The 10,985-nt window shown below is 44.4% G+C and overlaps 1 pseudogene; it reads right to left on the bottom strand.

The window, feature by feature from the left end:
- Positions 1-2,298: 2,298 nt before the first annotated feature.
- On the bottom strand, positions 2,299-3,173 carry LOC101985033 (annotated as a pseudogene).
- Positions 3,174-10,985: the final 7,812 nt, after the last annotated feature.

The following is a 10,985-nucleotide window of genomic DNA, read 5'->3' as shown; positions in this document are numbered from 1 at the left end:
GACCACATTTGGTCTGATCTTCTTCTTCTCAGAGATGATGTTCTCTGGGTGGAGGAGTTGAACTGAGTAAGATGATGTTCCCAAGAAAGGATCGTAAGGGAACCCTTACTTTGGGTACTTGCTCCAAGGACCAGTCCAAAAGACACATTAGTGTCTTCACAATGTTTGAGATTCTCTGAACAGAGTGTGCCTGCCCTCTGTGACCTCACATAAGGGGTTTGGTCATGTCTATGGGTGTGTCTTTGACCTGTTGGCAGCACAGTGCATTTTAGTGGACTGTGATTCAAAACCAGAATGAAGTAAGCAGGGTCCTTTTCAGGTAGGTCAGTAAAGAAATTCTCTGTCTGAAGACCTGATCTCATATCAGTGAGTATACTTGGCCGGGGGCTTTCGTAAAAGGGTCACTATGGCACAATTCAGAATCTGAGGGGTTTTCTAAGCACATTATGGTAAAAACTTGAGAAGATACACAGTGACATGGATCAGAGGAATACCACCACAGTCCATGACCATATGTTTTGTAGAGGGAGAGGCCTCCATACCCACACTGGGGAAAAAGGCTTTGTGAAGATCTGCACAGCCTACCATTGCCTTAGCAAGACAGCCTCCTGACTAGTGGCTCTCAATCTGTGGTTCAGGAACCCTTTGGGTGTTGACAGACCCTTTCACAAGGGCCACATATCAGATTTCCTGTATATCAAATATTTATATTATGGTTCATAACAGTAGCAAAATTAAAAGTAAATAACTTTATGGTCGGGAGTCACGACGACATGAGGAACTGTATTAAAGTGGTACAACGTTAAGAAGGTTAAGAACCACGGCTTTAGACACATGGCATAGTAGCCTCTGCTCTTCCATTAACCACCTGTGATATTCCTTCATGGAGTCAGACTGCATGGGAGGAAATACTGCAGGATGCCTCGTCGGAACTCTTTGGGTTTCTCTACTTAGACACAACCATCTTTCCTCATGAGTTCATGGGGCCTCTTCACAGTTAGCTGTGCCAGGAAGACTTTCCCAACCACCTTCCTATCCTACCTATTCCACCTTTCTACTTGTGTGATGTGTAATCTATGTTATCTGTACTGTGTGCTTATGTGTCTGTGTGGGCACTGTACTCTGCGGACAGATCAATGTTCTCCTGAGTGTATTTGAGATTTAAGAGGACAGTAAGTATTAACCTCTATCCACTAAAAAGTAGTCCAGGGCAAACCTGAAGAGCCATGCTAACAGCCTAAAGTGAAAGTACACCAGGATTAATCATGAACCAAAAGACACCAAGAGGAGGAATGTCCCAGGGTTTAAGGGCTCCTTTACTGATGAAGCCACATGAACATTCCCTAAAATATATGGTGGCCAGAGTGTACCTCGAGTGTTCTGATCCCAAGACTTGTTATTTTACAGTCAACTAAGACCTTAAGGGTGACATGTGACAGAACATTTATAGAAAATCTTAACACTCCCAAGGAATTTTGTCTTGATAAATGAAATAAGCTGACATTGAGGACCAAATGTCTGGATAAATCACACATACTTCATTTCCTGCAGGGGACATCCTTGATGTGACCCAGGATGACCCTCCCCTTAATCCACTCAGTGTCAGGCTTTTCTTTAGCCTGTTTACACTTCCTGGTGCTCCTTTTCTCTTCCAACTGTTCATCTTACATTTTCCTTGCCCAGCTTGCTCCTTTTCATTGCAGATCTGCATGAATGTGACCACTAATAGCCACCTAACACAGTCAATGCTAGGTTCTTTGGAAATGTCCTCTGCCTAAGCTGTTAACCCATAACTCTTCAATTTAGCCTTAGGCAGATTTTTCAGACAAGGGCAGACAGCACTCATATTCTTCACCAAATATCACAAGATCACTTTCTAGGATACGTATTCTTCTTCTCTGAAGCCTCTTGAGTCTAACCCCACAGTTCATATCACCCTCACCCGCCTGCCTTCCATGTTCCTACTATAACGGCCCATCAAGGCTCGCTTAAAGTGTCCAATCACTTTTATAGTTCAGAGTCCCAAAATGTTCCATATTCCTCCAAATAAAAGCATGGCCTGACCCTACCGCAGCGGAGCCCCAGTCCCTGGCACTAACTTCTGTCTTTGTGCTCTATTACCATGCAGAGAACCATGATTGTAACTCTTTTTTTTTTTTTTTTAATGAAACACATGGTAGTCACCATGAACAGACCAGGCCGCAGAACGTAAGGGAAGGGGCCTTTTGGCACTGGAATCATAAGAGTGGGCGGCGGGGTCAGGTCTGGAGCTGGGACACCCCGCCGCACCTTCTAGGCTTAGTCTGTTTTCCAAACTTTATTGAGCAGCTTTACCACCTCATCGTAGATGATGAACACGATGGCCACATCTAGGCAGACTCGGCCTAGGCGGGGAACAGTGCCCTTGTAGAACGCCTTGGGTCCCTCATTCTTCAGGATCTGCAAGCCACAGTCCAGTGTGTTCTGGTATTTGTGTGCCTCCAGGCCCTGCATCCTGGTCTTGATCACATCCAGAGGCGTGTTCCCAAAGACACTGGCTGCACCAGCAATGGCTCCAAAGATCCCCGTGATCAGTGGATTCATAGGCTTGTTGGGATTGTCCCCTTGGTACAATTGCGAAGTGAGGTCATAATGAAGAATCGGATGGCTTGGTTTGAGCCCTGCTTCAGTACAGTTGCTGTGAGGCCTTGGTACGTCCCCTTTAGCCCTTGTTCCCGAACAATCTCCCTAACCCCGTGGAAAAATCCTCGGTACTTGGGGTCGGGGGAAATCTGGTCGGAAATGAACTTCACCTTGATGGTCTCCATGGGGCACACGACCACACAACAGCCTTCTCTTGCTGTCCGACCCTGAGCATCCCGCATTTGGTTGCTGAGGAACTCGAACGTCCCAAACCTGACAGCCGCCTTGGGAATGGAGCCGTAGAGCCAGGAGCTGAGGCCGCGGTACAGGCCCAGGACGCCATGGCTGCGGACAGTTTGCAGCACGCAGTCCCCGATGCCCCGGTACCGCGGTGGGTGCGCGCATTCATCTAGCTGCAATTGCGTGATGCAGATTTCTATGCCTCCCGCCAGGCTGCCTGCCAGGATTGCCTTCCCTGGGTGCGTCAGCTTGGCCTTCCCGGACCCGGGCGCGGCGGCCTTCAGAGCGCGGGGCTCACTGGGCGCAGCCATGGCGAGCAAGAGGAGGGGCGCCTGGCGTCGACCTCGTGTCCGAGCCTCCGCTGCGGGGCTCTCGGGAGGCAGAGGGCTGATTGTAACTCTTTTAAAGGAAAACATTTAATTGGGCTGACTCACATTTAGAGGTCAGTCCATTGTCATCATGCCAGGAAACAGGGCAGCATGCAGGCAGATGTGGTACTGGAGAGGTAACTGAGAATTCGGGATCAGCAGGCAGCAGGAAGAGAGAGTGAAATGGAGCCTAGCTTGAAAATCCGAAATCTCAAAGCCAGCCCCACTTCTTCCAACAAGGCCACACCTATAATAAATAGCACCACTCCCTGTGAGCCCCTGGGGCCATTTTCATTCGAACTACCACAGATGCTTCTCTGATTTTGCACTAGAAGTGGTTGTTCAAACTCCTCCAATTTATAAATTCTATTCCTGTGATTTTTGACAAGGTGACATAGTCTGCGCCCCTGGCCCTTTCCTTTGGGGGTGAAGGTAGACAATGACGAAAGACAAATGTGTGAACCATGAACAGAGGTCTGGGAAGAGAGCTCTGGACAGTACACATGGAGACAGCTGTTGAAGAAAGAATGTGCCACTCACCACCCTTCCTCTTTGTGAGGAGCCATCCCACAAGTTCAAGCTGAAGACTGAAAACACTCTCTGAAATACAGGAAAGGGTCTGAAAGAAGATGAACCATGGTAACGTGAACATCGTAAAAATTATTGAAAACTAAATGCGTATTGCTAGGGCATGTGATGCAGAGCAAAGTATAATGTAAAACTTCAAGGCTTCGTAATTGTCTTACGTAGGTAGCAGGAAGGCAGATGTCTGTAGAGGTCGGATACAGTTCCAGCTTCTTCCAGGTAGGGCTGGTGAGAGTTTAAGGCAGCATGGGCAATTGTGTCTGGGCAGTGAACTTGTCTACAAGCATGCCACTAGAACAGGGATTTAGGGTTTCCTCTTAGACATTTGCATTAAAATGGTGATGCTACATTTTGGTTGTCAACTTGATAACCTAATGGGTTACTTTGGTTTTAATCATGTCAGTTTGAGGACCAAGGTCAGGAGGGAGAGATTCTGGAATCTATGGTGTCAGGAAACAAGTACTAATAACCCTAGTGAACATCAAACGACTCTTGGAAATCATGGGTGTAGTGATGTTTGGCCTCATTCTTGTAGGGATCAGTGTGAGACCTTGGGGTTATATTTCACCCTGTCTTCAGCACTGTCTAGTGTTTTCCAGGAAAGTTTGGTTGAGGCTTTCAGTGTGATGTGGTGCAGTTATAGATCAACTAACTAACCAAGCCCTATGAGCAGACAGACTCTTCTTTAGTCAGGAGCAGTCTTTATTTCTTATGAGACCTTGGTTGGGTCCTGGAGAGGAGTGGAAAAAAATTCTGGCTACAAAATTTTTGAAGTCCAGGTGTGGCTCAGACCCAAAAAGGGTCATAGGTGACTCATCCACTGGGAGGATGTGCCATGGGTTCAATGAAAAGACTATGGGTCAGAGTCTTTAAATACATGTCATCAATTTCAATTACAGACCAGCAATGATGGTAGATGTAGTGGCATGACTTGTAATTGTGCCTGTTCATCCAACTGTTGTGGTTTGTGCCTGTGCCTGTGTAGTCTCCTGGGGTTGAGAAGGAAGGCTGGCCACAGGAAGTATGTTCAGGTGCAAGGGGTTGGGCAGCAGAGTGGGTCTCAGAGGGACAGAGTCTAGTGGGTAGTAGGAGTGGGAGCCTGGTTTGGAGGCAGGTCACTCACCTTCTTGCGGGCTGGTGGGAACTATACCAGAGCAGTGAGGTTCTACTAGAGGTAGGGACAGAGTCCAGCTGCCTTGCTGGTTCCTGGGATGGGAGTGGGAGGAGCATGGGATGTACTTGGGATTTAGTAAGAGTTTGGACTTTGGGGCAATCCAGTTGAGACACCAGTCACTCACCTGTTTTCCCAACTTGTGATCATATATATCTTTTAAAACATCAAAAATTTCATGAAATTGTTAATAGTCTTAACAATGAACTTTCTGAGTGTGTTGTTATTTTTATAATTTTCTGAGGAGTTCATACATTGCCACAGTTTCTTTTGACCATTTGACCCCCACATTCCAACTCTTCCTGATCAGTTCTGAAACCTTTGCTCCCTCCCACATCACACAGGCTGAATTTGGTGCGTATATTTTCATGGGTGTGGGACCATCCATTTTATGTATCAGTAAACCAGGGGCTAATACCCTAAGCCTAGGTAATCCTGACCCTTCATCCTCTAGATGCCAGCAACTGTCAAGAGCTTCTCAATTAGGGATGAGGACTACTGAGCCCCATTCCCTTTCATGATAAAGTGCTGCTGAATTTGATATTGTGAATTCATATTTGCAACACTCTTGTCATGTCTAAAAGATATCATTTTTCACTCCAGTTCTACCTTATCTCTGACTCTTAAAAACTTTCCAACCTCCTATTCCAGAATGGTCAGTAGTACTTAGGGTATGTGTATGATATAATAACATTGACACATGTATTCTTTGCACTTTTAAAGTTCTGATTTGCTATGTTGAGTGTCTGTACAAAGCAACTTCTCTGATGTGGCCTGAGAGCTGTACTAACTTATGAGTACAGAAATGCAAATTTAGAAGGTAGTTAGATACTCAACACATTTAGCAGAATAAAGTTAGTGATATGCTCAACTGGGAGCATATTAGTTTCATAGCCATAATCACCATGGCAGCATGCATAGCATTGGAGTAGTCGACGAGATCTACATTCTGATCTTTAAGCAAGAAAGAGAGACTCATAGACTTTTGAAATCTCAAAACCCACTGCTGTGACACAGTTCCTCCAACAATCCAAACCTCTTAATCCTTCTAATCCTTTCTAAGAGTCACTTTCTGCTGAATAATCATTAAAATATGTGAGCCTATGGGGGCTGCTCTTATTCATTGCACCACATTCATGTTTCAGTCCTACCATCCTTTCATAAGAAACACTGTAGAGAGAATGTGGGTCCAGCACAGGTGAACCATGTCCTTGACGGAGAGTCCCATGTCAGTACATGGCTAAGATAACCACCCAACCACATCATGAACTTCCAATCATGGGTGCAGAGGGCTTAGCCTATTTTAGCACAGCAGAGACATTCATTTACTCACGGAATCATTCAGAGCCAAGCACAACCGAGAACAAGACAGGTAAGGGCAGGTTTACCATGAGTCTGTAAATCTCATAGCTGGGCTCTCCTTGAAAAGGCTACTATTTAGGATGCATCCATACTTTATATACTTATTCATTTATTCACACACTTGTTGGGTTATTCATGATTCACTATTTCTCTCCGTATTTTTGTGTTGGTCACTCTAAAATCTAGTCCTCTGTCATGCCAAGAAAGTCTCTGCAAGAAGATCTCTGCATGAATCCACAGCCCGACTCAAGTTAGCAGGTTAATGGCCCACAGAGAACAGAATGGGAAATAAGGTTTTTGTTACTTTTACATCCAGACCTCAAAGGGAAGATAGTAGCATCCTGCCTTCTTATGGACACCAATGGAACCAGTGTGGCTGCAGACTGGCTGCGAAGATGAGGCAGAGTGTGAGGCTCAGATATTTGAGCTGGGGTGTAGCGTGGTCACAGGCCTCTCTCTTCTCAAAGCTTATGTACCTATGAGAATATGTAGTCTGGTAGCAACTAGATATGAACTGGAGCCCAGGGAAGTGTCGCTGGGAAAAGCCTTGAGCTATACCTCCAAAACCAAGTGTTTCTGGGGATGTTTGAAAAGTCTGAGGCAGAGAATAAGAATGGGCCAGGCTTTGAGATAACAAGGAATGGACACTCTTTGAGATTCTGAGGATAAGAAAGGAGGGCTCTGTGACCCTACATAATGGAAGCCTGACATAGTAGCAGCTGTGGTCTTTGCCTGAGGGCCAGTCAGAGGCCACTGACAGGAGCTCACATTCAAAGCAAGGCCATGTGTTGCATAAGTGTATTCTATGTGTCTTGGAAACAACCCAAAATTCATGACCTGAGAGATTGACGTGCAGTATGAGATATATTTTGGTTGGAAAATTAAATAGAGAGGCTGAAAAACTGTGACATACTTACTGCTTAGAACTTTAAGTGGGGAGACAGCAGTATTGAGAGGTACCTGATGTTCATTTATCTAGGACAGCTCATCCTTAAAAAGAACTGGAGATAGCAGGGATCAGAAGGGTACTCACAAGGAGACCTGCATTTTTTTCAAGACAGGGTTTTCCCTCTGTAACAGCCCTGGCTGTCCTGGAACTTATTCTATGAACCAAGCTGGCCTCAAACTCACAGAGATCCTGCTGCCTCTGCCTCCCGAATGCTAGGATTAAAGGCCAAGAACATAATAATCAGAAACCCTCTGTTTGTGGTGAAGAAAGCCTTTAGGAAGAACCCACACAGTTTACCTGGATGAAGACTCCAGCCTCCCGACAGAAAAAGAAGAACCATGGCTCTGTCCATGTCTGAATATGATTATCACTTATAGCTTGACCAGGGTGGGTGGGCAATACACTCTGGGTGCTGACTTCTGAGCTTCTCTTCAGACCTCAGTCCCTGGCAGCAATCTTTTTATTTGTATTCAGAGGTTCACAACTATATGGCTCCACTGCCAACGCCACTGTCACAGAAAATACCTTTACAGAATTGTTCTTTAATTCCATATGTGTGTGCGTGTGTGTGTGTGTGTGTGTGTGTGTGTGAGTGTGTATTTTCATTTGGGGTGTGAATTGTATTGGTTTTCATGTGTTGCTCCTGACTGCAGGTCCATGTCCATGTGTGTGAAAGTTCATGGACATTTGTTGATGTCAGATGGTTTCCTCTATCAACATCTGCAAAATTTCTTGAGATGGGCTGGCTGGGTGTATGCTCATACACTTGCTAATGGAACCAGAACATTTTGTGCATACGTTCTCATATGGCTGGGGCGCTGTGCTGAGAACAGTGTGGGAAACCATGGTTGTTTCTCATGTTACACACAGACTCACGAAAGGAGGCTGGGATAAGACAGGGAAGATAGATGTTTCTTAATGATTCTATGAACCTCACATTTGAGTAGAGATCAGTTATTTTAGTCTAACTAAACATTGTCTGTATATACTCCATGTACTGGCTGATTCTTTCTAAAGGATCAAGGCTTGGAATTTAGGCTTCTACCGTATGGGGATAGGACTCTTCATGGAGACACATCAGAAATCGATAATGAACTCTAATGATGGAAAGTTTGCAATCTCCTCTGTACCCCAACCCCAGATGCAGTAAATGGCATCTTCAAAACTGCATCTCCACAAGGGATCCTTGCTAGAAAATCCAGCAGCTGAAGTGACCGGGCAGTGTGTGAGCTTCTTTTTGTGAAGCTGAGGAAGGAGCATCCCTGGCTGTCTTCCCGCTCCCAGAGTTGAAGGGGATACAGTGAGAAAGACTGGGTGTGAGGTGGTTTTTAGCTAAGTATGCCTGAGAAAGAGTTGGGCTACACCTGCAAGTGTTCTCCGAGGGCCCTGGAAATGAAATGGAAAGCAAAGGGAGGGGCATGAAAAGGCTGGACCTCTTTAAAGATACTCAGAGTGAGGTGAGGATTCTATGATGTCACAGAATGGGCCGTTGCCATAGTGAAAGCTGTGGACTAGGCTTGAGGGAGCACAGGCTCCACTGGGGTTGGCAGGAGACATTGTGTAGGGAGGTTGGAGCTGTCTGGTGGTCAATTATGAGCCCTCATTCCTGGGATGATGATCTAATTTAATCCCCGTGTGATGTATACAGAATGGAGTATTAGAGGCTGTGAGTCACCATGGTGTCCCTGAAGTGTCCTTTATTATACAGGACAGTGCCTATAAGAAGATATGGTGGCAGCAGGATGTGCGTAGAGGAGCCAGACATGCAAGGATACATGGATTTGATGCCGACAATTCAACATAGAAAGAAGCTACAGGATGACTACACCTAACCTGTAAAATGTGAAAAGACTCTAAGCTCCAGATTACTACTTAAGGGTTCTCTCTGACCCTATTTAACCCTAATATAGTATTCAATTCTCTTTCCTGTTCCTGAATTCTGTCCCAAGCATTTAAATCTGCAGTGCTACATAGGTACAAGGTGTGTTCATTGTAAAGATCCTGATCCTGAGGATCAGAGTAAAGTCCCTCACTCAGAATTTGATCTTGGGAAAACACAAGTCCTTTTACTTTTTTCCTGTTGCTCTAAAATTTTCACTTCTTCTCTCATATAACACTTCCAAAGCAGCTGAGTTCCATTTTCTAGAACCGCTGAGAATAACTGAATCCAGTCTTGTGGCATTGCCTTGTTACTTGAAGCCTACATTTTGGCCATTTCCCTAGCAAAGGATAAATGTATTCCATAAGATACAATTGCTTTCCTTTAGGTCAGTCATATATGTGGGTTCCCACGTATATTTCTTGACTACCTTAGGGTATTTTGTGTCAAATGGTCTTTCTGATGATATCACCATAAACACACGTAGAACTCTAGGTAAGCTATCCTGGGGTTTGGGTACATACTGATGAAGCTACATTTTTGTCTTTGTTCCTTTTGTTCCTGGTTATCAAATACAATAAATTCCTCAATCTTTTCAAATCTTTTTACCACTGCCTTTTGTGAAGTCTGGATCTCCTGTCCCGTGTTCTATTCTAGTGCCCTCACTGAGGATTCCAAGGTGTAAAGTCTGTCCAGTAAAAATAACATCTCATCATTGGACATAATTTTTATAGCATGAATATTACATTATTGAAGAGACATTCTATCAGTCAATCTATCATAACCCTTTAACAGAGTCCAATTAACACATTCAACAGTACAAATTTTCTCAGACAATGTCTCAGGACTCTCTGCCATTGATTGGGTTATATTTGTCAAATTGGTTGTATCCTTCTCCAGAGTGCTGAAATTCCCTTTTAGCTGGTCATTATCAGTCTGTAAAGACTGTATCATTTTTAAAAGTGCCTCATTCTTGGCCCTATTATCAAACCTTGTCTTTAAGAAGAAAATATGAAGGGCAAAGCTAATTCCCAGAGTCAAATAGAGGGATGTAGGAGGGAAATCATTTAAACCTTGCATAACATAGTGCATGGTATAAGTAAAAAGGCTATTGAATTCCTGGGTTGTTAAATTGTCCATCATCTTGTCCCTTAAAATTATAAGTTTATAATTCATATTTTAAATTATAAATCTTACCTGTGGTTGAGTTTGAGCAGGAGTAGGTACAGTAATCATTACATGACAGTAGGTGTTGCTGCATGCTTGTAGCCACGTGGCCAGTTTGAATCTGATTTTAGCATTAAATGCTGAAAGATATGCTCAGATTAAAAACAATTGATCAGTGTAATTCACAGACTGTGCACTCTGTGGAAGTCCCTGACTGGTCAACAGCCACACAAGCATAAGGAGAGCAAGAAATCAGGGAAGCCTGTGACTAAACTGGATCCGGGAGCCAGTCACACAGCTGTGGGTTGCTAAAGTGCTCTGTGACGTTTAATGAGAAAATATGAAAGTCTGTGGCTAGTGGCTACTCAGGGCTATTGTGTGAGAATTCTATACCCAAATGAATGGCGTAGAGCCACTGGAGACCCAGCCCCACAATTCGGGGCACCAACTGTAGAAGTTAACTCGATTTTGGAAATAACCAGGCTACCTAAAAGATAAAACAATTATATTTTTATTTATTAAAGGGGAAAACTCATGAAACAAGAATGAGAAGTCCAAGATCAGCTGTGTCATGAGGGAACCACAGAGAGAGAGAGAGAGAGAGAGAGAGAGAGAGAGAGAGAGAGAGAGAGAGAGAGAGAG

Source organism: Microtus ochrogaster, chromosome 8 (genome assembly GCF_000317375.1).
Source record: "Microtus ochrogaster isolate Prairie Vole_2 chromosome 8, MicOch1.0, whole genome shotgun sequence".
NCBI lineage: Eukaryota > Metazoa > Chordata > Mammalia > Rodentia > Cricetidae > Microtus > Microtus ochrogaster.
This window is presented reverse-complemented; position numbering and strand designations above follow the sequence as displayed.